The sequence below is a fragment of the Nelumbo lutea genome, chromosome 3 (genome assembly GCF_056320005.1).
Source record: "Nelumbo lutea isolate HS-2025 chromosome 3, American lotus-T2T, whole genome shotgun sequence".
Lineage (NCBI taxonomy): Eukaryota > Viridiplantae > Streptophyta > Magnoliopsida > Proteales > Nelumbonaceae > Nelumbo > Nelumbo lutea.
In genome coordinates this window covers 25,492,173-25,515,175 of record NC_142686.1, presented here as the reverse complement: position 1 = coordinate 25,515,175, position 23,003 = coordinate 25,492,173, and the positions used below count along the sequence as shown (strand labels likewise).

Here is a 23,003-nt window from a genome sequence, read left to right as displayed (position 1 = left end):
AGCCCTTAATGATATCTGATTATGGTTTTGTTGGATTGTAAGGCACTCTCCAAATGAATAAAAGTATTAAAACCCACAAATTTCTCACTGAATTGAATCATGATGATTCAAATAAAAGAAAAAGACGAGTTGAATCCAAATAGCATCCTACTATTCAACCTTTAACATGAATTCACAGGATTTGAAAAGTAGAAACACTTCTCATAGTGTTCAACAACTCTCGTTACACGAAAATTTGAAAAGTAGAATATGGATTAGCCATTTTGGAATTGGGATTTGTCAAAGAATCCCTTTATTGTAAAAGTTAAAGTATAAAAGCTAAAGCTTAGCTAAAACGGAGGTGGACCTGGTGGCCTCCGAGGAGGGGCGAACGGATCCAAGTGTGGCGGAGGAGGTGGTCCCGGTGGTGGTGGTGGACCGAAGGGACCTGGCGGACCTGGTGGTGGCGGAGGACCCTGAGGACCTGGTGGTGATGGTGGAGGAGGCCCGGCTGGCCCTGGAGGTGGCGGTGGTGGTGCAAAGGGAGCAGGTGGTGGAGGGTGTCGATGATGGGCCATGATAAAGAGGGGGTGCAAAATTGCTTCTGGGAAGATGAAAGCAAGCTGCAAGTGTGGGAAAAGGTGAGTGGAATGTCGCGGCACGGAAGGCTACAAAACTAAACCTCTCTTTATAAGAGGATCCAACGGAAGATTGTAGAAAGCCTGAGTCTATGACTCGTAGGTGACGAGTGACGACTGGTAGCTAAAATGTTAAAAAACGTGTCCCTCTCTGTTTTGGAAGCGCCGTTCAATCAGTACGAGAGGTGGTAACACATTAACCTACTATGAACCACAAAATTGTTGTCAGACTGTCAGCTGCTCGATGGATAGCATATGTATATTGTGGCTGCGTTTGGGAAGAGTAGTAGAGTACAGATAAAAAAAATGATAACTACAAATATATATGTTTCATGTTTGGTTCTGAAAAATGCAAAGTTGATTTAGTTTTGGCAAATTCTATGATTTTTAATTGTGGTAGCTATAAATATGAATTTCAACATCGGAATTTGTTAAAATTCATATTTACTATCATTATTAATATATATAAATGCATTCTTCAGAGGCTGTGTTTGAGAATGGTGTAAATGCAATGATACATTCTACAAATAATGACACCTCCGGTTCAGGTGCATGAAAAGTGGAACCGGGTTTTCTTCTCGTTTGGCAAATAACACGAGTGCTTTTCTCGGTGGAAAAAAAGGGCGTGAATTTACACTAAAAAATTTGAAATAGTTTTTCACCCCAAAATCGAAAAAAAACTGACACATTTGCAAGTTTAGTTAAATCTCAAGGATATTCATACAACGCTTCCAAACGCATGCAAATCAGGACCGGGATGCAATAGTCGGCTGGCATTTACACCATTTCCAAACACAGCCTCGCCGAAGTAAAACATTTAGAATCGTTTGTATTTTACAAGTCAATTTTGTCCTAATTAATAATTGGATCTGGATAGGTTTTGTTCCAAATTAATTCAGACATGCACCGATTGTATAGTTAATAATATATAAAGGCCTCTATTTTTGTATTGGATTGGACCCGTCCAAATCAGAATCAATTTGGATTGGATTCGATCTGGTTCATCCATAAAGGATTTACATTGGATTGGGTCGGATTGAACCAACATCTGGTCCATCAATAGAAAATAAGAATATAAGTATCAATATTGGATCAGGTTTGCATTGAAACTGATCTAAATTAAAATCAATTTGAACAGATTGGATGGTCCAAACATTGAATTGGACTGGTCCAAAATGGTCCAAAGTATTCATTAGATTGGACTGGACCTGGTCCATCTGTAATGAACTCATATTTGATTGGACAAAATTCAGTCCAATTGACACCCCTATTCATAGATAGTGTATAAGATAATTTTGGTTAAGGATGCTTCTTTTATCAACATATAAACAATTTACTATTTTAGTGTCATTTTTTTGAAGGTTATATCATTAAAAATAAAATTTTAAATTATTATTATCATATGTAATTATAAATTTCATGTATATTTGGGTCTAATTGGATCAGATTCGATTGCCCCGATTAAAAATTAAGACAATTCTGGTTTAGAAGACTAATAAGTGGTTTGGAACTGGTACACCCTGTCCAAGTGACCAGAACCACGCCCGACCCATTAACTTTAGGCAATTTGGATTGTTTAGGCCACTTAACAACTTAGCTCTAAATGTCATGGGAATCTTCCATTGAGATTGGTTTTGGGTTCTTATCAGTTGTGACTGTGTCTGAACTGCAATCCAGAACTGATTCATTGATGGGCCGAGGTGGAGGGAGGGGGTAGGAGTTGTGTGGGACAGAAAATGGACCCAATTAATTTGATAGGGTAACATCCGAATTTGATTTAATCAGAAAATCCTTTATCCAAATTCCACTGTATCGATCCTAAATTATAGCAAAACCCAAGTATCAGCCATCAATATGCCAAAAATAACAAACTTATGTAAAAAAAAAAAAAGATAAATCAATTGCTATTGTTAGTCAGAATCCATCTAATGAGTTGAGTTCAAGAATATGCTAATGATCTAGTAGCTGTGTTTGATTGCAATGCGAATAAATTTCCACCGATACAAAACCATGGCAGTGCAAATGATTTGAATGTAAGTTCTGACCTATTTTTGTTTCAAATTTTAGCTTGTTTTGTTTGATTGTAGTACAAATGAAGTAAATTAAGACATGAAGCAGAATAAAGTAAAATCTAAAATAAAATTAAATAAGAATTTGCATTTTTTACATTTGCACTGTCATGCATTTGTACTAGTGCAAATAAATTTGCACTGCAACCAAACACAATGTTTGGCTCAGTTTGGAAGGAGTAAAAATACAAATAGGTAGTGTGCAAAACTATGTATTTGTATTATTTTATATGTAATTGTACTCTTTCCAAATCTGCACCCTACTCTGTTCCTATCCTAAATCTCCCTATGGCTATGTTTGGTTTGAAGGAAAAGGTAGGGAAACTTATACAATGTTTGTAAGGCTCCGTTTGGTTTGTGGGATGAGAATGAGAAAAAGGGAATATTCCAAAAGTATTCATTTTTTCTCTCATTTGTTTTGAGGGAAACAAAGGGATGGGGTGAGAAAAATGTGGGATGTCAGATCCCAAAATCGTGGATTTGGGGTCGCACCAAAACCGTGCAACCCAGTGGAAAATTTTGAGAAAGCACTGTTACCATCGACAACGAACAGAGGAGGCAACTAACGACGACGAAAAGAGGAGGGAGAGGACCAGTGCCTTTCCCGTTACCATTAGTGATTTGCTACCTCCACTTCCCCGTTCGAACCAGAAGTAGGAGTTGGTTCGGTGAGATTTCACCAATGGCTCTAGTAGCTCTTCCTAAGTTTAAGGCGAATCGGGTAGAGCAATACCATTTGTGTCTAGCCTGAACTCAATTGGTGTACAGAGGAGATTCGAGCTCGATTCGATTTCAGAGTACCTCTCTTTAGACAAGAACGATGATTTATGGCCGATTAGGAGAGATTCAATTAAGAAAACCAAGCTTATCAACTGTAGCTTCGTGAGTGTTGGGTTTATATTAAAAATGATATGAGAAACACAATCTACTCTGGTGTGCTTCTTCCCTCGCCGTCGACAGAGATGTTCGACAGAGGGCTAACGAACGAAGAAGAGGATGGAGGGAGAAGGAGATGACTATGCGAGTAAGATTTAGAAATGGAGAGAGATGGGGGTTTGGTCCGCTGCTACCTATTAGTTTGAAGGTAGGAGATGATGAACAATCACTCCCCTTCCTCCTTTTTCTTCTTCTTCCGAATAGGAAAGTTAGGTTTCTCTTTAGTTCGAACGGTTTGTTGCTACTTGTTAATCTGAACTACTGTCTTCGGCAGCATTGTTCGCTTTCCAATGGTGACCAGCGACATTGTTTTCTCATCTTTGCTTTCCACCGACAAACTATTGTTCATCTTCCTCTTGGTGAAATAGAGCACCCACAATGAAGAAGTAGCTCGTCACAGTGCTTTTCCCATTATTTTCCCATATATAAAACCAAACAATGGAAGTATAAATTTTTACACTTTCCCATCCCATTCCATACAAATCTTCACACAAACCAAATGAAGACTAAAGGCTTCCCTACCTTTCCTTTACTTTCCCTACTTTTGCCTTCAAACCAAACACAACCTATGTGTCAAAAAAAAAAAAAAGTTCAGGAATACAAGATACACGATTCATCAGATGCAAAATAAGGATCAATCCATTTGCTACTTGGTGAGGCTGTCACCAAACCCAGTACCTTAGAGAGTAGAGAGTGGAGAGGAAAAGTTCCATATATATATATATATATATATATATATATATATATCACACAAGGGGTAGAGAGTAGAGAACCCACTACCTTAGAGATGAGGCTGTCAGTTGTGTTTAGTACAATTGGTGTTTGAATTTGCACTGTTTTCACTTGAAATATCATTTATATTTGGAACACAAATACCACTGTTTTTACTTAAACCTGTTTGGTGAAAAATGTGTATTTTTCATTCATGCCATTGCCACATCGTCAATCAGGTTTTCAATCCACTATTGATCTGGATGGTTGAACTCTTTGAACTGGATATAATTCAAGGTCTGGTTTTCCCAAAACCCAAGATTTGACAATAAACCAATCAATTGCTTAAAATCCACTTGACATGGATGGTGAAACTGGTGACCCATCACCCAAGAAAAAACAGTTCAGCCTTAGGTTTGGTTTTTAAAACATTGGTTAGGAATTTTAATTTTCTAACATGGTTAAAAATATAAAATAATTATAAAAAACTACTAAATTAGCAATAGTGAATGGTGAGAGAATTTATGAATACAAAGAGTATTGTAGCATAGCATAGGTAAAGGTTTGAAACAATACGTTCAAAAAATCAACAAGTTTTTAAATGGAACAAATCATGGTTTTTAAAACCGACCCGTTGATCAAACTGGTCAGGGGTCCGGTTACCGGGTTGAATGGTCCGACTGTTCGAATTGAACGTTCGGCTCGTTCTGACAGAAAAAAATAAAAAAAAAATTCAAAAAAATAAAAAATGGTCAAAACCATTCAAACGATTAACTGCCCGATTCAGCAGTTCGTTGACCAAATCAATGGTTTTGAGGGAAAATCTGATTTTTGGGGAAAACAAAACTGATTAAATGACTGGTTCCTGTTTTTCCGGTCCGGTCTGATTTTAAAAACCATGGAACAAATTATATATTTCCTAATAATTAAATGTTAAACACATGGAAAATTGAGATACCAAATTCACATATGGATAACCAATATTTAGGAGGATCATAGGCCCATTAGATTTACCTGGGCCCATTAGATTTTCTTGAAAAACGATATTCGATGGGAAAGACAAAGTACGTTCTTTATTTTCTCCTGCTTCCCTACAATTAATTCTCTTTTTGAAAAATATTTTTCAGTTTTGTGTTCTCGTATGCTAATATTCACATGTAACAAAAACGGAAAAAAAGAAAATCGTTGCAGGCATGGAGTACAATGCAACAGTTGTTTATTCTGCTTTATTACACATAAGCTACCACCAGCTTATGATGTTTTCTTTAATGGGGCGTTCCTATTTTGGATTTTGAGAGGGGGAAAGTTGGTTACTTGGATTCAAGAAACTTATGTTATTTTTTCATATTTTGGATTTTGAGAGAGAGAAAAATTGGTCAATGGGATTCAAGAAACCTATGTTCTTTTATCAAATTTATGTGAGACCATGGGAAGTTTATTTTCCTGCCTCACAGGTGGGTAAATAACTTTTCCACCTAGGGAAATGTTGTCAATATTTTGATGGGACAAAAATGCTAATTTTAATAATAAAATTTTATGGTTAAAATGGTCATTAGATATTTACCAAGGACATGGATAAATCATAAATGCATTTACCCGAATAAATAACTTACCAAAAAGCGAATGGAGCTTAATTATAGGTTTCACATAATCCCGAATAAAAAAAAAAAAAACACTTGAACCCAATCAATCAACCAAACAAGATTCTTCTTACACATAAAGCATCAGTAGGCACCACACAGGCATAACAGAAACATATCAAAGAAAACATCAAAATGATAATAAAAGTGAATTTACTCTAATAAAATTTGTACCCAATCGAATTACCAAACAAGAGTCAAATAGAATAGCCTAAAACTAATGTGCCACTAAGATGAATTAGGAATGTTAATTTTCCCCGTTTCCACTAGGTATCAGGTCTCCCCGACCCCATCAAGGGACGGGGTCAGGATGGGGGATGAAGTCCCTATCCCACTTAGACCTAATTATTAAATATTATTCATATTAATTATATATTATTTTATGTATATAGTATTATTTATATTTAAAAAATATTTTAATTCAATTTTTTTTAAATACTATTAATTAAAAAATTTTGGGAATTCAGATCCTTAGAAGGAACCCATCTCCATTGGGGATCAGGAATGGAGGATGGGCTTTGGCCATTCCCATACTTAGATGGAATCACAACTAGGGATGGCAATTTCTATCATAATCGGTGGGTACCCACCCCTACCCTCCCCAACCCGCAGTGTTAGAAAGCATATAAACTTTATATACTAAGCGTTGAATTTAACAATATGTTGAATTTTATGGGAAAGATAATTGATAGTTTATGTGTTTTTTACATATCTTAATCAAATAATTGTAAATTTTGTTCTTTATTTGTGTAATTTTACTTATTTATTATTTATATATGACAAGAAATAATAAGAAATTAGATGTAGATTTTAAATCAACTTGCCTTACCCTTGAATGCCGAGAGGGTTTTGCATATTCATTTATGAGACGAATTCTTAAAATTGAACCTACTACGGGTTTTGAACAGGTACGGATCGAAAGGTTTAAGGAGACAAATAAGATCTAAAATTTACAAAACCCTCCCTAATCACAACAGGCACACAGCCAACAAACATACCAAACACCCACAAAGACTGTGATAACTCACTGGCTGGGCAAAGGTGGATGTGCTGCTGCGTAGCGTCGGAAATGAAGTGACGCAACCACCCATACCCAGGCAAACAAACAAGATGCAACAGTTTATTGATTTTCATTTTATAATTTATGGCTTTTCGCTGTGACTGCTCGGTGCTCACTAAAAGGAGGGCACAGTATAATCTTACATTTACAGATATGCCACCAAATAGGCCCTCATGATGTGAGGTAACTAAATGAGGGTATTTTGGTAAATGAGTTACAGAAAAGTTGCTTGGCCCCTTTTCTTTCCTTTCCTTCCTCCATCCCCTGTGGATGGACGTTAAATGGGTTAAAAAGAGAGAGAAAGAGATGAAAAAGGATAAGGATGGAGTCATGGAGGTGGACCTGGTTATTTCTGCCGTTCTGTTGGCGGCGATGGCGATCTACACTCCTGAAAATCCACCATGGACCCTCGTTAGGCCTCAACGCGCCCAGCAGTCGATACTGCCATACTCAGTAAGTCTCCTCTCTCTCTCTAAAACTCTTTCATTCTTTTATCTTTTTTGTTTGCTTGGATGATTAATAAGTCCTTTTTTTAGTAAAGTTCACAGTTTACTTATGCTCAAATACTTTTTCTCAATGATTCACTCGTGTTTTTTTCTCTTCCTTCTTTGTTGTTTGCTTTGTCCAATCTCTTCTATTTGTTTCCTTTTAGCAATTTTATCAGTTTTTGTATGTTTGGGACTTGGGAGAGAGTTTTGGGGATCACAAAGACACCAGGGAGTAATTCCCTTGTGTTTGTTATTCGGTAACCATATGGAAAGCGTGATGTTAATACCAGGCAAAAATAATGTTATAATAACGTATAATGTACTTCAAAATTCAAATAGTAGTCTTCAAAACAGAAAACCAAGAATGGTTGAACAGAATGGGCTTGGCTTCTAAGATATACACGTAAGAAATGGGTTTTTAAAGAGGCCCATGTTTGAAAATGGGCCCAAAAATTGAGCCCATGATACTTATTGGACCCCCAATCCCAAGTCAAGCCATATTCGGCCTAGTCAATACATGGAAGTGGACCTCGGTTCTTAATTTGGTGGGTAGACTGAGAACATGGGTTAAATTTTGCTTTCATTATATTCTAATTTCTAAGAGATAGAATGTGGAAGCGCTGGAGTTTGGATTGGTCCATGATGTTCAGAAACATCAGCAGGACATGGGGATGGGGAGTATATATATATATACACACGTTAGGTCCATTCACCATCTCAGCTATTGGGTCATTGGCAAAAATAGTTAGACTTTGGGGGTGCATGTAGGGGTGTCAATTGGACTGGATTTTGTCCAATCCGATTCAGTCCAATGTGAGTCCATTATAAATGGACCAGGTCCAATCCAATCCAATGAATACTTTGGACTGGTCCAATCCATTGCCTGGAGTGTCCAATCTGTTCAAATTCATTTTGATTTATATTGGTTTTAACCCAAACCCGGTCCATTAATACCTATGTTTTTATCTTATATCAATGGATTAGGTATTAGCTTAATCCAACCCAATCCAATATAAATTTATTATGGACGAACTGGGTCCAATCGAATCTAATAAATATTTTAGACCGGATTGGTCCAATCCATCCAAATTGATTTTGGACTGTATGGGTTCAATCCAAAACCGGTCCATTCACACCCTTAGGTGCATGCATAGAAATCTTTGATTTCTGCATAAGATATATAATAAGAAGCTGTGTACAAAACAATGTATAAGCAAAAAGTTTTCTTTTCTTTTCTTTTTTTTTTCTCCTAAGCAATAGATCAGTATTGTAATAATACAAAACAGACATTGTTTCATAATAATATAATTTAGTGGGTTTTCAGCAACAAGTATGACTTTGTTAAATTGTTTTTCTTGCGTATATTGGGGGATCTGATGTTTGTTTTCTAAAATTTGGATTTATATGCATCGTTTAATTAGCTTCACTAATTCTTTCTTTCTTTTTTTATTTTTTTATTTTTTATTTTTTATTTTTAAGCTGATAGTAGGATGAGGTGACAAAGCTTAAGTAAAAAGAAATAAAATGGAAGAAGTAACAGCCCGAAAAGAAATAAACAAGAAAATTGGATAAAACCTTTATGAATGAAGAGATAGACCACAAAGATGTACAAAATTTCGGGATTTAGGCACCACATCTAAGAGAAGAATTTTTATTTTCCACTCAAGATGAATCTCTCTCGTCTCTCAAAGAATGGTAGGATATGGATGCCTCATGCATGAAGTTACATCACTCTGTATAGTAAAAAAAGTAATTAAACCTATTAGAGCATTTAAATAAAAAATAATTATTAGAAATCCACTAATATAAATTAGTTATTGTTAGAAATTCACTAACAAAGGTATATTCAAAGCCCACTAGCTAGTTTATATGTAGTTAAGCTGCACAATGAGGTTATACATTACTATAATGGGAAAGACTAATAGTAGTAAAGAGCTAAGGAGTGGGTGAGTAGATTTTATATAAAGAACTAAGGACATATTAAATTATAATAAAAGTAAATAGAAATTATTATATTGTAAAATGTTTGATTTGTTGATATCGACATGAAATTCATGGAAATATTCAAATTTTAACTGTAGAAAAATTATGTTTCTTAATAAGCTATGACTAGGCAAGATATTGGGTCTGGCCCATGACTTGCCATGTCTAAACCAGAAAAAATTTTGTCACGTATCAGCGTATCCTGTAGGAGCCTTCCCGATACGCCCCTTCAGCGAGTGTTTCAGGTCGGCAAGTGATTTAGGGGTCAACTGACCCTTCTAAATAGGGCTGTTCACGGGTCGAGTTGGGTTAGTTTATTGAGATTTTTTCAACCGATCCGACTTGATCGGGTTACCTGAAATTGAAACTAAAACTGACTTGGTTGGTTTGGGTCGGTTTCGGCTCTAAATTCAACCATGGTAATAAATTGGTAGATTGGAGAAAGAAGATTGAAATTTGATATAAAAAATGACACCCAATTCTATTAGAGAAAGAAGACTGAAATTGGTAGGGGGCGGATCAAGTTAGAATAGAAGTTATCAAGAAAATAGAAAGTCAAACTGTATTAGAGAAAGAAGAATGAAATTTGTATATTTCAAGAAACCTTCTAATATAAGTAAAAAAGGAAACCTAATTCTAATTGTAATTGGTTGCCTATTTGGTGTAAAAGACCATAAAAACTAGGATCTTTTGATTATTTTCTTTAAAATTTTCTAAAAAAATTCATTGTCTAGTTGTCTTATAATACTTGCCATTAATGTCATTTCTAATTAGAAAACTAGAAATTAAATTAAGTTGTAACTAGGATAGAGACAAGTTAGTTAAGTAGGAACTAAGTAGGTTGTAAATACTAACTAGGAACTAACTACTAACTACTAAGTCGGTTCGGTTCGGGTTGGTTTATGATTTTTAACAACCCGAAACCGATCGATGCTGAAGAAAACCCGACCAATTCGGGTTGGGTCGGTCCGAGTTGGTCAATTTGGTCGGGTTGGTTCTTCTTATGAACAACCCTAGCTCTGAACCTGATTTGAAAAAAAAAAAAAAACAGTACCGATACAGGCCAATACACCCTATCGACGTATCGCCTTGTATCGATACTTTGAACCTTAGTCTAAATAATGTGGTAAAAAAAATTAGGGTAAAATACAAAAACCTCCTCTGAAGTTTCTGACAATCATAAGAACCTCCCCTATAGTTTCATTTTAACAAATACCTCTCTTGAACTTTTGAAAAACTCAACAAAAACCTCCCTTCCGTCACTATCCCAGATGGAAAATGTTAAATTGATGCACCAGTTTTTTCCAAATATCTATTATACCCTTTAATAAATTATTTTACATACAAAATTACTGAAATAATCCTATTTTAACTCAACAAAAAAATATATCTCAGTAATTTTGTATGTAAAATTACTGAAATGATCGTTAAAAGAGGTTTTTGTTAAGTTAAAATGAGATTATTTCAGTAATTTTGTAATAAAATAATTTATAAAAGGGTAGAATGGGTATTTGAAAAAAACTGAGCTATCAATTTAAGGTTTTCGGTCAGAACAGTGAGGCAAAGAGGTTTTTGTTGAGCTTTTAAAAAATTCAGGGAAGATATTTGTTTAAATGAAACTATAGTAGAGATTTTTATGATTGTCAAAAAATTCAGGAGAGATTTTTGTATTGTACCCAAAAAATTATTGAATTTTTGGTTACCCTTCCGGTGCTTGGTACACGAATCAATGAAATATAGTATTAATATACATCACTACCAGTTATTGGGGCCCTAGAGCCATACGTGGATATTGTGTTCTCAGGCCCGCCCAAGACATTCCCCATAAATTATACATTCATAGTACAATTATTTTTCTCATTGGCTTATTAAAAATTGTCCTCTTCGATAACAAAAAGCCATGGACAATAAAGGGCTCCAGCCCCGGTGATGTCCTTGCTCTACTGGAATGGTTTACATCCAGTTCATCACTGAGATATTTTTCTTCTAGTACAAGAAATTTACTAGTATTCTTAATAAGTAATTAACTAGAGAAAGTAGATTAAAATGGTTTGGTCATATGTATAGAAGAATTTTAACTTCATTCATAAGAGGTGATCTATTGCAAGTTGAAGGTATCAAAATCAAAGGGGATAGGGTAAATTTAAAAAGACATGGCTTGAAGTAGTAAAAAATTATCTAAATACTAATAATATACAATGAATATAACTTAAATAGAATGGGATGATGACACCGGATTCATGTAGCTGACCCCATATGGTTGGATAAAGCCAGGATGATGATTATTTTAATTATGGAAAAAAAATAATAACAGTTTTTAAAAATATAAAAAATTACATACTTAAAATGTATCTTTAAAGCTGTAAATCGGGCTGTGCCATATGCGGCCTGGCACAACAGCATGCAGGCTGTGCCCGACACAACACGACACGACAACACAGGTTGTGCTGGCATGGGCCTGTGGCCCATCCCGGCCTGCGGCCCAACCCATATATTTATATGTATATGTAAAATAATAATAATAATAATAATAATTGTATACATTTTTATTTCCAATTTTATTATACTATTTTATTTCAATTGTATTTTAATTTCATTTTATTATTTCATATATAAACAATTGTATACATCAAAGTTTCATTTTATTATTTATTATTTTGTTATTTTATTTTAAAATTATTTTTGAAAAATATACCCCTCATGGCTTGACCTGGCTCGCCACATAGCATTCAGAGGTAGCAAGTACAATCCAACACGACCTGATTTGCACCTCTATGTATATTGATCAAGAAAGGCATTATAAGTTTATATTAGGGAATCAAGAACCCTAACCCTAGCTTGTATGATTGTATGTAGTATGGTAATAGCTAGGGGTGTCAATTGGATTGGATTTGGTCCAATCTGATCCAGTCCAATGTGAGTCCATTATAAATGAATCAGGTCCAATCCAATCCAATGAATGCTATGGACCAATTTGGACCAGTCCAATTCAATGTATGGACAATCCAATCTGTTCAAATTCATTTTGATTTAAATCGATTTCAACCTAAACCCGGTCCATTGACACATATTCTTATCTTATGTCAATGGACCAGATGTTGGCTTAATCCAATCCAATCCAATATAAATTTATTATGGATGGATCAGATCCAATCCAATCTAATTAATATTTTAAGCCAGATTGATCCAATCCAATGTATATTGTTGGTCCATCCAATCCGTCTACATTCATTTTGGACTGGACGGGGTCCAATCCAATCATGTGTCAAAGGCATAAACTAATTATTTATATTTCTATGTTACCATTAATTGACAAATCCACGAAATTAATTATGGAAAATGTATCTATGTAGTAAAAGAAAGACAAAAACATGCATATGTTTCGAATAAAAAAAGACAAAAGACAGTTTTTTCTTAAAAAGAAAAAAAAAAAGTCTCCTTTTATGTGTCCACATGCATGAAACGTGGCCATTGCCAACCACTAAAAATTATATGGGCAGATTAAATACATACGTGGCATATGCATTATCAAGAACAAATTAATAAAGGAAAAGAAAAAGGAAAACAAACAAAAATGCTTATTGGTCATTCACGTGAATAGAAGAAAACTACAACCCCAGCCTTCCTGCTAGAATCTTGAAACTTGAAACTTGAATAAAACCATAACAATCAGAGACATCTCATCTAAGGAAAAGCCATGCTTTAGGGAAACTTATCTACAAGGGCATCCATATAACGGGGCCAAATATGTCATTTCCATGCAATTCTTGTTCTGGGTTTAATTCTTTTAATTCCTACATGAATCCCATTTCACCATCTGGTTTTATTTAATATATACTCTATCCATTGTTAAATTAAAAATGCTTAAATTCAATTAATGTTCTTTTTGGTCTACCCACTGCCCCTAACCCTTTTAACGTCTTCATGATCATTAGAATTTGGCAGAAGTTCTAGACGAAGGTTTTTAAAATCGATCCGGAGAATGAATCATTCAGGGATTTGATTCTTGGGTCGAATGGTCCGATCATTTAAATTGAATGGTAAGTTTATTTTGACAAAAAAAATAAAAAAATTTAAAAATTTAAAAAATATTAAAACTGTTCGAATGGTTAATCGTCTGAATTAGTGATTTATTGACCAAAATCAATTTGATTTTGATAAAAAACAGAATCAATCACCTAATCGGTTTTTGGTTTTTCCGGTTCAACTGTCCAGTCTAGTCCGATTTTGAAAATCATGTTCTAGACTGCCAACCTGATGCAACCCTCCTTCTTTATCAGGGCTTAGGACTGGCGGTGTAAGACAACTTATTGAATATATTATTGATATATTGGAGTACTGATGTGTGATTTCCTCTTTTGTTTGTTCATTAATTCTTACCAATTCTTCCATCCTTGTCATTGGTCTCTTTGAATTTCTTCTCCTCAATCGCCACTATAAATTGCTCTATCCAGAAGGGAGAATTTGAATGAACCAAGGCTAATCAAATGCTACTTTCTCCCAGCAAAAGCTGTAGCTTCTTCCTAATATCTTTCTTTTCTCTGTTTTAGTTAGAGAGGCTTTCATATTGGGCATACATATTTGGTGTTGGAACTGAAACCTTTGCCATTGATATAGCTGCAATACTCAGAAGCTCAATTTTTCTGAAATGATGACCATGTTTTTACTGCAAATTCTAGGGACCCACATCACTTGCCAATGGGTTTCAATAGTTAAGCTTCTATGAACCCTTTCCACCCTTACTTGCCAGAAACGTCATTTTCTATCACGAACTGCCACAAGAAATCTTTGTCACGAATTGATGAGTGGGTTTTGGAATTTCTCAAAAATATGGATCTAATTGGAGGGTGATGGTTATTGAGGTGATGATACGCAGTTATATCATTCCTGATCAACTGCAAACAGAATCCTTTAATTCTTTGTCCGTGACTAAATTTCTAAGGTGTGGATATATAGACTTTATTTCTTGGGTTTTCTGTAACAATTACACATTTGATTTCAGATGCCCCTTTAGACATCTTACTTGTCTTGTTCCCAAAGACCCAAAACTGATTTCTGCAAGTACAGTGCATGATCCTTTTCAAAATTTGATTTTTTATCAGTTGCCTCACTCACTAATTACAACTATTCTCTTCCCAATCTCGTGTCGGTTGCGTTGCTGTGTTTATTGCATAATCCATTTTAGTTTCTTCTGTCTGCTTGGGAAGTCCCAACTCTCAATCATGGTTTTTAAAACTGGATCGGATGGTTGGACCAAAAAAACTGGGAATCGGTCAGGTGATCGGTTCCGTTTTTTTAGAAAATTGGATTTTTTTTAAAAAATCATTGATTTTGGTCAATAAACCACTGACCCAAGCAATTAATCGTTCGAACAGTTTTGACCATTTTTTATTTTTCTTTTTATCAAAATGAACCGACCATTCAGTTCAAATGGTGGGACCGTTCGACCCGGAAACCAAACCCCTGACCGGTTCATCTCCGGTTCTGTTTTAAAAACCTTGGTCCCAATCACTACTCCAGACTGAGACATTCATGCATCTTTTAGTCACTTTCAGTGCTTAAATTCTATGAAAAGATGGCTTCTATAGTTGATGAGTATAAAGAAGAGATTTCTATCAGTGCTCTTCTTGTTTTATTTAGTACTTTATATATATATATATATATATATATTTACATAGGAAAAAAGAGGGAAGAACACAGAATTAAACAACAAAAAGATGGTTTCATAATATGAAATATAACCATACATCATTATGGTACGTCTCTTCTCTCTTGTTAATGTCGTTTTACCCTTGGAAGCATGGCTTGATAGAAGTTACCCTCAATTAAAATCCGTTCTTTTTCACACCCACCATGGCTTTTAAAGTAATTTTCCCTTTACAACAGGAAGACATCATTATCTTGCAGTTCAATCGGCCCATCTCTGGCTTTGGCTTTGGTAGTTGGTACAGAATGGTACACCACGACAAACTTATATTGGCCAAACGTTACCTCGATTGTTACATCAGTATCACTTGAATTTATCTGACTGGACTTCTGTGTCATCGATTGGTGTAACCTTTCATTCTCTGACCTCTCAAAACTATTTCGTAGCATTATCACATGGACCCGGCCTCTTCTCATAATAAACATACTTCCATCATCTCTTGTTGAAACTTCCAATCCATTATTGCCATGGATTTGAATATACCCATCAGCATGGTGATGATGGGTTTGATTTTAATGTCAAATTTCCATTTTAAGTGTGTGATTTCAGCTATGGGGCTTTTGTTGGTCAACATTGGCTGACGAGAGAAATGATAAGCAATAAACAGTAGATCCCGCAGGGATGACAACTTGTTTCAAGCCTCTGGGGGATCATTTTACTTTCTTGTTATTATGTCAAATCAAAGAGATTCCCACATAAATCCAGATTGGTAAGTCGTTTTAGTTGGTAGGTCGAATGAAACATTAGATCAATTACTGCTCCCCTTTTCTAAGTAATGGAAGCATAAATCAATCAAGAGGGTGCAGCATTCAATTGTTTTTGTTCCACAAGAAGCATGGGATGGGATTCACTATTGGAACCATGAACCAAGGCTAAATTAACTACAAACCAAAAGAAAAAGAATTGAAGTCATAAACAAAAGAAACAGCATCCAAGCTAGCTAGCAGCCTAGGGGCAATATAATTGAAATACCACCTTATGAATTACAATGCTGAATAAATGATGTTTTGAGTTGCAAATGTAAGCACATATGAGTGATGAAATGAAATGAAATTGATCACTGTGAGTTGATTGCTTCACCAACGGTGTTTGCACATACCTGAAGCCTGAAGCCATATGATATCTTATCTCAGGGAACACCATTCGAGTCTATTAGTGTCACTGAAAATTATTTGTCTTGGCTGACAATGACAAATTGACTACGACTTGGGGGGAATCTTTCTTTTTCCTTCCAAGACGATCATGTACAGAATCATCAGAGGGGACATTGTGGTTCCTTCTTGTTGTATTCACCTCCTTTGACCCACTAGCGCCTAAAGAATCCAAGACCTGCCGACTTCAACAGATCAAATTCACAAAAAAAAAAAAAAAAAGGAAAAGCAAATAATAACAATTTCAACATAAACCAGTTACCATGATAACTTCTCATAATACCATTATGAGAACTTGTCTTAAATTGATGCTACAGTTGAAGTTAAAATATGGAATTGGATTATATTAAGCAGGAATTATATAAGTTTTCACATGGAAAAGCTGATTAAAGAGATTCATAATATACCTGTTTCCATTGTTTATAGGTTTGGTTGATGTAAATTTTTGAAGCTCCAACAATGAGTACCTTAATTAGGTTGTGTACAGAAGGACTGACTATATGGAGAGAAAGCAGGTAAATATCTTTGCTCCAACATTTACTTTTTAAACCCTACAACAATGTTATCTAAAAGAAGTTCATCTTATTCTTTCTACTCCCCTAACCGACCCAAGGTCTCTCTAACTTTTCTTCCCCCCCCCCCCCCTTCTTTTGGTATTGGGGTGTCCTTATAATGCGGGGCTGGTCAATGCTTCTTCCTGTTCATGCAACAAATTTCAAAAATTCCCTAATAAGTGAATTTAATGTGAAATGACATTGCTCTATCTTGTAGATGGTATTCTATATCATACCATGAACAATTTGTGTTAATTCAAATAAATAACATGGATCATTTATAACTAACAGTTAAAATTGATGCTTGGCAGTCTTCTTTGATTTAGTTTTGGTGAATTCAACCACGGAAATCCACCCCTATTTGTTGTAGTTAAAATAACATCATAAGGAACCATTTGCTTTTGTACTCTATTGGTTCCTACAAAAAATAAAACCATAACACCTAAAAATTAAGGATTTCTAGCTGTTTCTCAGAAAATCACTTTTGTTGTTAATTCTTTCATTAGGCAAAGTAGGAAGTGGTGAAACTGGGTCAAGCTTCAAGTTGATGGTGGGTAAATATATACTGTGACTAACATGAGGTCTCTTCGAAGAAGATAATCGAATCCCAGGTTGACAGGATCTATAATATGGTACCACAGACAAAGAAAAATGTATTCGGACATCTATTACTTATGCAAAACCAAAGATTTGCTTTGATGGGCCTAGACTCTTATATGGGTTATGGTCCATCAAATTAACCACATATCAGAGACATTACTAGTTTGAGTTATATTTTATGTTTTGGTAGTTTGAAGTCATAGAATATTTTGGTACGACATTTTACAATAGACCTCATATAAAAAATTGCAACAGAGACATTACTTGTTTGAATTGTGTGTGTGTGTGTATGGGGGGGGGGGTTGTTTTTCAGCCATTGGGGCTGCTGGTTTGTGTGCTGGCCCAGTCTCTTTGCTGTACTGTATCTTTGTTGGGCCTGGTTTCTCTCACTGGAACCAGGCCTTTTGTACCTTTCTTTTTTATGAATTGCATCTACCTTACCTTTATCAGAAGAGAGAGAGAGAGAAACCTCATATATAAAATTGTATATGAGGGACAATAAGATAGATATAACGTGTCTATTAGGATAATTTGGACATCTCAATTGTAAATACTAAAATTTCTCTTCCCAAGAACCTCCCCATCACCAGCACCACTATTATCTTCCCTCTTAAAAAAAGGGAAAAGAAGAAACAGAAAGAAAATCCCCCTATATTAATTCTATTACTCTTTTTTTTTTTTATAAATCTACAAATGTGTTCACGTGTGCATATTCCCAGTAAAAACGTACTAAAATATTTGAAAATGGAGAAATTACATTAGATAAGTCAACCTAAAAAAATTACTTAAAACCATTAAAAGAAGAAAATATTTGCAAATTAAAAGAACTAAAGTGTATACACTAGTTAAACAAGATGTTATATAGACTATTTTTCTCCCTAAATATTTTAATTACCCTAATAATATCACCATATGGAAACACCTAATGGAACTCAAAAGCACCCAAATAAATTTAGAAGTTAGGTTTTTAACCAATGTAAGTTTCATTGGATTTTGAAGATTTCAAAACAAATAGCCTTTAAATTGAAGACTTTCAGCATGCTTTTAATTTTAAAATAACAATATATTATCCTACTAAAACATGCTTCTTATTAATTAGTACTCAAATCTAACTTAAAAAAAAATCCTTCTCGAATGACACAACATAATAAATTGGGGGTTGATATATTGATCAAAATGTAATCTGTTTACTTCAGATGAAATGTTTGACCATCTTTGTTTGTAAGTCAACAATGCTCATCTGAGTCTCTACACTTTCTTTTATTGTCTCGGTTGAGGCATCCTTTTATGAATGGCATGTCTACTAACCATGTCTCATAACCATGATTTATTATAAGTCATGGACGAAAAGTATTGGCAGATTTGGTGGGATTCAACAATGTGTAGAAAATGTGTTTTGTGCTTTTCATTCAAGGCCATAAACGCATTGTTCATTCAACTCGTGGTTGGTTTCCATGAGTAGTAGTTTTCATGCATAATTAATTCTTACTACTGACTACTGAGATAGTGTTGGTTGTTCATGATTTATTTGTGAACCTTGTTTTCGGATACATAAATATATATTGTTATACACAATATATTTTCTTGTAGACAAGGCTTTTACCTTCTATATATTCATTACTTTTTCAATGATTTCAATTTTTTTTTTCTTTTCATTAGCAAATGATACAAATCCTGCTCAACTCCCTCTTCCACTTAATGATCTAGTAGTATAGAAATGAGAGAAAAGTTGTGGTTCTCCTGCAGGTGATTACTAGTTGCCCTCTTGTTCCTAGCTAGGAGTCTCTAAGTGGTTTATATGATCATTCGGAGTGCCCAAGTGATGGACAATCAGGAGACAAGAGAAGGCGTTAGGTTTGACATTGGATCAACAATCACACTTATCCAATCAAAAACTTTCTTTGAGATAATCAATTGATGGTAACTGTTATGTCAATTTAATTAGTAATCAACCAAGTTGTTAGAACCATTTAAAGTATGCATGTTCTTGTTTGTTAATTCCCTTGAATGTGTGTAATGAATTTAATTCATTGGTTGGATTTTTTGGTACATATATATATGAGAGGTATTGATTTCACAGAACACTCATATACATGAGATAAGGTTTCAACCTCCTACTATATATGTTGCTTCTTCTGGAATTGGACTACCTTTAGCTCAACAGATGGAAAGGTTTTATTGAAAGAATTAAAGGAAACAGGTAGATAGCCACGATAATAAGAATGGGCCACATCTCTCATAATGGATACTGAAAGAAAGATTTCATTTGCTATACAACTTATCTGAAATAGCTCTTGACCCTGTGAATAATGAACCCCCAAAAGGGTTTTTGTAAGCCAACAGTATTTGATAAACTTCCTGTGAGTTAATAGAAGCTTATACCAGACAACCAGTGAACCGACCATATTCTGCCAATTAATTGAAGATGCATTTTCAAGGTTCAACCTCCCCAATGCAGTAAGACCTTGTAGCCAAAATAGGATCTTGTATGCTTATGACTTGGATGGATCCAATAAAGAATTAGCTTTTCGCCATCTAAGCAATCGGAAATAAATTTTGGGAAGAGATCTTCCCAACTCACTCTTCAGTATTGTGGTCGGATCATGTTATAACATACCAGAGAAAAATATAACATTCAGTAGCCACATAATTTGCTCTCTTTGTTTCGTATATTTCCACTGACTGCTTGTATTCATTAAATCCTCATCTGTAATCTGATATGGTTCATGGATTTTTAAAATTCAGCAGCTATATATAGTGAAACAGAAATTTAAAACAGAAATATGAAAGAAGAGTTATAAACAAAAAATGAACAGAAATGGAACTTTTCCCCACTAGAAGAAAAGTTGGGAGTTTCTCTGTAACTTTGAAAAGGAAATCGGTAATTAACCAGAAAATGATTTTAGTCCCATAATATATATATATATATACTTCCCCCTATAGGCCTTCATTCAGCCAAGACCACAAGGAGAGAGAGAGAGAGAGAGAGGAAATATTGCAGCTTTACATTGTGGAATGGAACATTGGCAAATTACAGATGTTGCTTGTGTACAAAACATACAGTTTCTGATAGGAAAACACAAATGCAAGATGCTTTGACAAACGGACCTGATGAACAACTCGTCATGCAATCAACAACGAACCCATATTTTTCACATGAACTCCAGTTGAACAGTCAATCGATTCCGTGAAGCAATTCTCGCTGCGATAAGAGAGGAAGAATTGTAACTGAAACAGTACTACAAGAACCAGATTCACGACTTCCATGCCTGAAATTACTCCAAACCCAAGTCCAGAATCAATCCCATCGGCACACATTATCTGTGACAATCAGCGAATTTGACCTGCACAAACAGAAAAGACAGACAAGCAAAAGGATCAAACAAATCAAACACATAGCTAGAGATATCCATTGTGCATATGGTTCTCAAACGATGAAAAGTTAAACAAGATAAACAATTGTATGCTGCTGTACTAGTAATTTACTAGTATTAGACTATTAGTAAAGTAGTATATATGAGAAGAGAAGCTGAAGATGATGACAGAAGCATAGAGAGCACAAAGGAGTGAGGTGCGAACTCCACGCACATCATCATCTGTGCTCTCTATCTTCTGTCAACAACATCACCAGTGCCTTCTCTGTCCCTTGTAACTAATATAGTAGATTAGAACAAAAGAAGTAAAACAAAGAGAGAGAGAGAGAGAGAGAGAGAGAGAGAGAGAGAGGGAGAAGGGGGATGTGGGAGAAATAGAAGAAGGTTTATAAGGTGTGGATGGTTTATAAGAGAGTCCCCAGACACCTCTATTTATAGAAAGGATGGAGAGAAAACGGCCAAGGGTGTACTATTACTTCAACTACTACTACTACCACTACCGTGCTTCTTACATGTACCACTGCTGTAACCGTTTTTCTCTCCAAGGTAAAAGATTGAAAGGACACAATCTAGAACTTCATATATAAAAGCCGTACTTTTCCCTCTTCTTGTTATCTGTGAACTCTCTCATAAGTAAATCTCTGTGAGCTCATATACTTCATACCCAGCCGTAGAACTCAGATTCTATGATACCCACAAGAGCCTGATTTACACAGTTGTGGATTCTTTTCAAGAATGCGTTACAATTAATACAATGGATGTTGGAATCAAGTATTTTTCTTTCTGGGGTATGATGTGAAGTAATTTTCAACACTAATAAGCCTTAATGTCATCAATGGGGGTATACCCAATTGGTCGACAGATCCAGCCCTGACTAGTTATGTCTGGGTCCATGGACTTGGGTTCATTCGTTTATACCCATTAGGAGCCATGCCGTACCTGGGCCCCTTCTCCAGTAAAGAACAAAAACATAAATTCCAAATAGTAAAACAATAATTTAAGCATATTATCTTTCTCCTCTTTTCCTATTTTTATCAATCTTTTCCACATATCATTATGTAATTTTACGCATAACAACTGATGACGTGTCTTAATTAGAATAAAGTTGATCAGGAATGGTTTTTAAGCTGGAAAAAAGTTCAGAAATTCTTTTTTCTGTCTGAGTTGTCTAGCCAATAAGTGATAAAAACATGGTAGAATTATTAGGGTTTACTCAGTGATTGTCTTCTCGTCAAATCACCACTACCCCTTTTTTATCCTTTTACATAAGCAGTGATCAGATGCAAAAGTTGTCAAGCTTTATTTATATACTATATATATATATATGTCATGGGCTCTGAAAAGTTGTTAATTTTTTGTTGTCTAAATCTTTTAGCCAATTAATAATCGACACACTAGGGATAATGCATGAAACTGTTCAGAATAGCTATTTTTATTTTTAACCAAAAAATTGTTTTTTTTTTTTAATTTATTGAAAGAAATATTGAAGAAAACTCAAGGGATATTGATGGGACATGATGCTGATGCTTTGATAAACAGTACATTTGTGATTATCCAAAGGATCCATTTTATGGATGATGTAGATTTACCATGTCAGCCCTCCACGTGGCAGAAAATCATTTATTGAAAAATTGAGTTTGTCTTCTTCTTCTAAAAGTTGAAATGGATTGCCAAGTAAATAACCTCTATTTATTGGTGGGTTGGGAATAGAACCGTCTATTTGTAACTAAATAGAAATCAAATCTATGAGATATTGATTTGGGAATATATATGATTAGCTCCTATTGTTTTATCAAAAGGCACTTTTTATTTTTTTATTAAAAAATCATTTTTTACTAGCATTAGGGAAGCCCTTCACGTAACCTCCTCGTGCAAGGCATATGGAAGGCCTAGTAACATAATTTATTTATACTCTACCTTTATTTTCTTTTTTAATCCAATGGCAAGTAGCAAGATGTAATAATTTCAAGGAATTTATTCTGCTATATATTTACTTTAAAAGTAGAGATGAAATAGGAAAATAAAAAATATACAAAAAAGAATTAACTACCAAGGTGTTGTAATTTATATAATATATAATAATTCACTTGGGTTGTGTTTGGTTTAAAAGAAA

The 23,003-nt window shown here is 34.8% G+C and overlaps 2 long non-coding RNA genes across 2 annotated transcripts; one reads left to right on the top strand and one right to left on the bottom strand.

Moving 5' to 3' along the window:
• The first annotated feature begins 7,297 nt into the window (after positions 1–7,297).
• LOC148863735 (uncharacterized) lies at positions 7,298–19,608 on the top strand. The gene is made up of 3 exons (XR_016108878.1): positions 7,298–7,486; positions 16,789–16,877; positions 19,263–19,608. It is a non-coding gene; the product is annotated as an uncharacterized LOC148863735 (long non-coding RNA).
• A 59-nt stretch (positions 19,609–19,667) lies between these two features.
• LOC148863734 (uncharacterized) lies at positions 19,668–21,296 on the bottom strand. Its single transcript, XR_016108879.1, has 2 exons — positions 20,625–21,296; positions 19,668–20,230 (listed from the first exon to the last, which is right to left on the bottom strand). It is a non-coding gene; the product is annotated as an uncharacterized LOC148863734 (long non-coding RNA).
• Between the last annotated feature and the right edge of the window lie 1,707 nt (positions 21,297–23,003).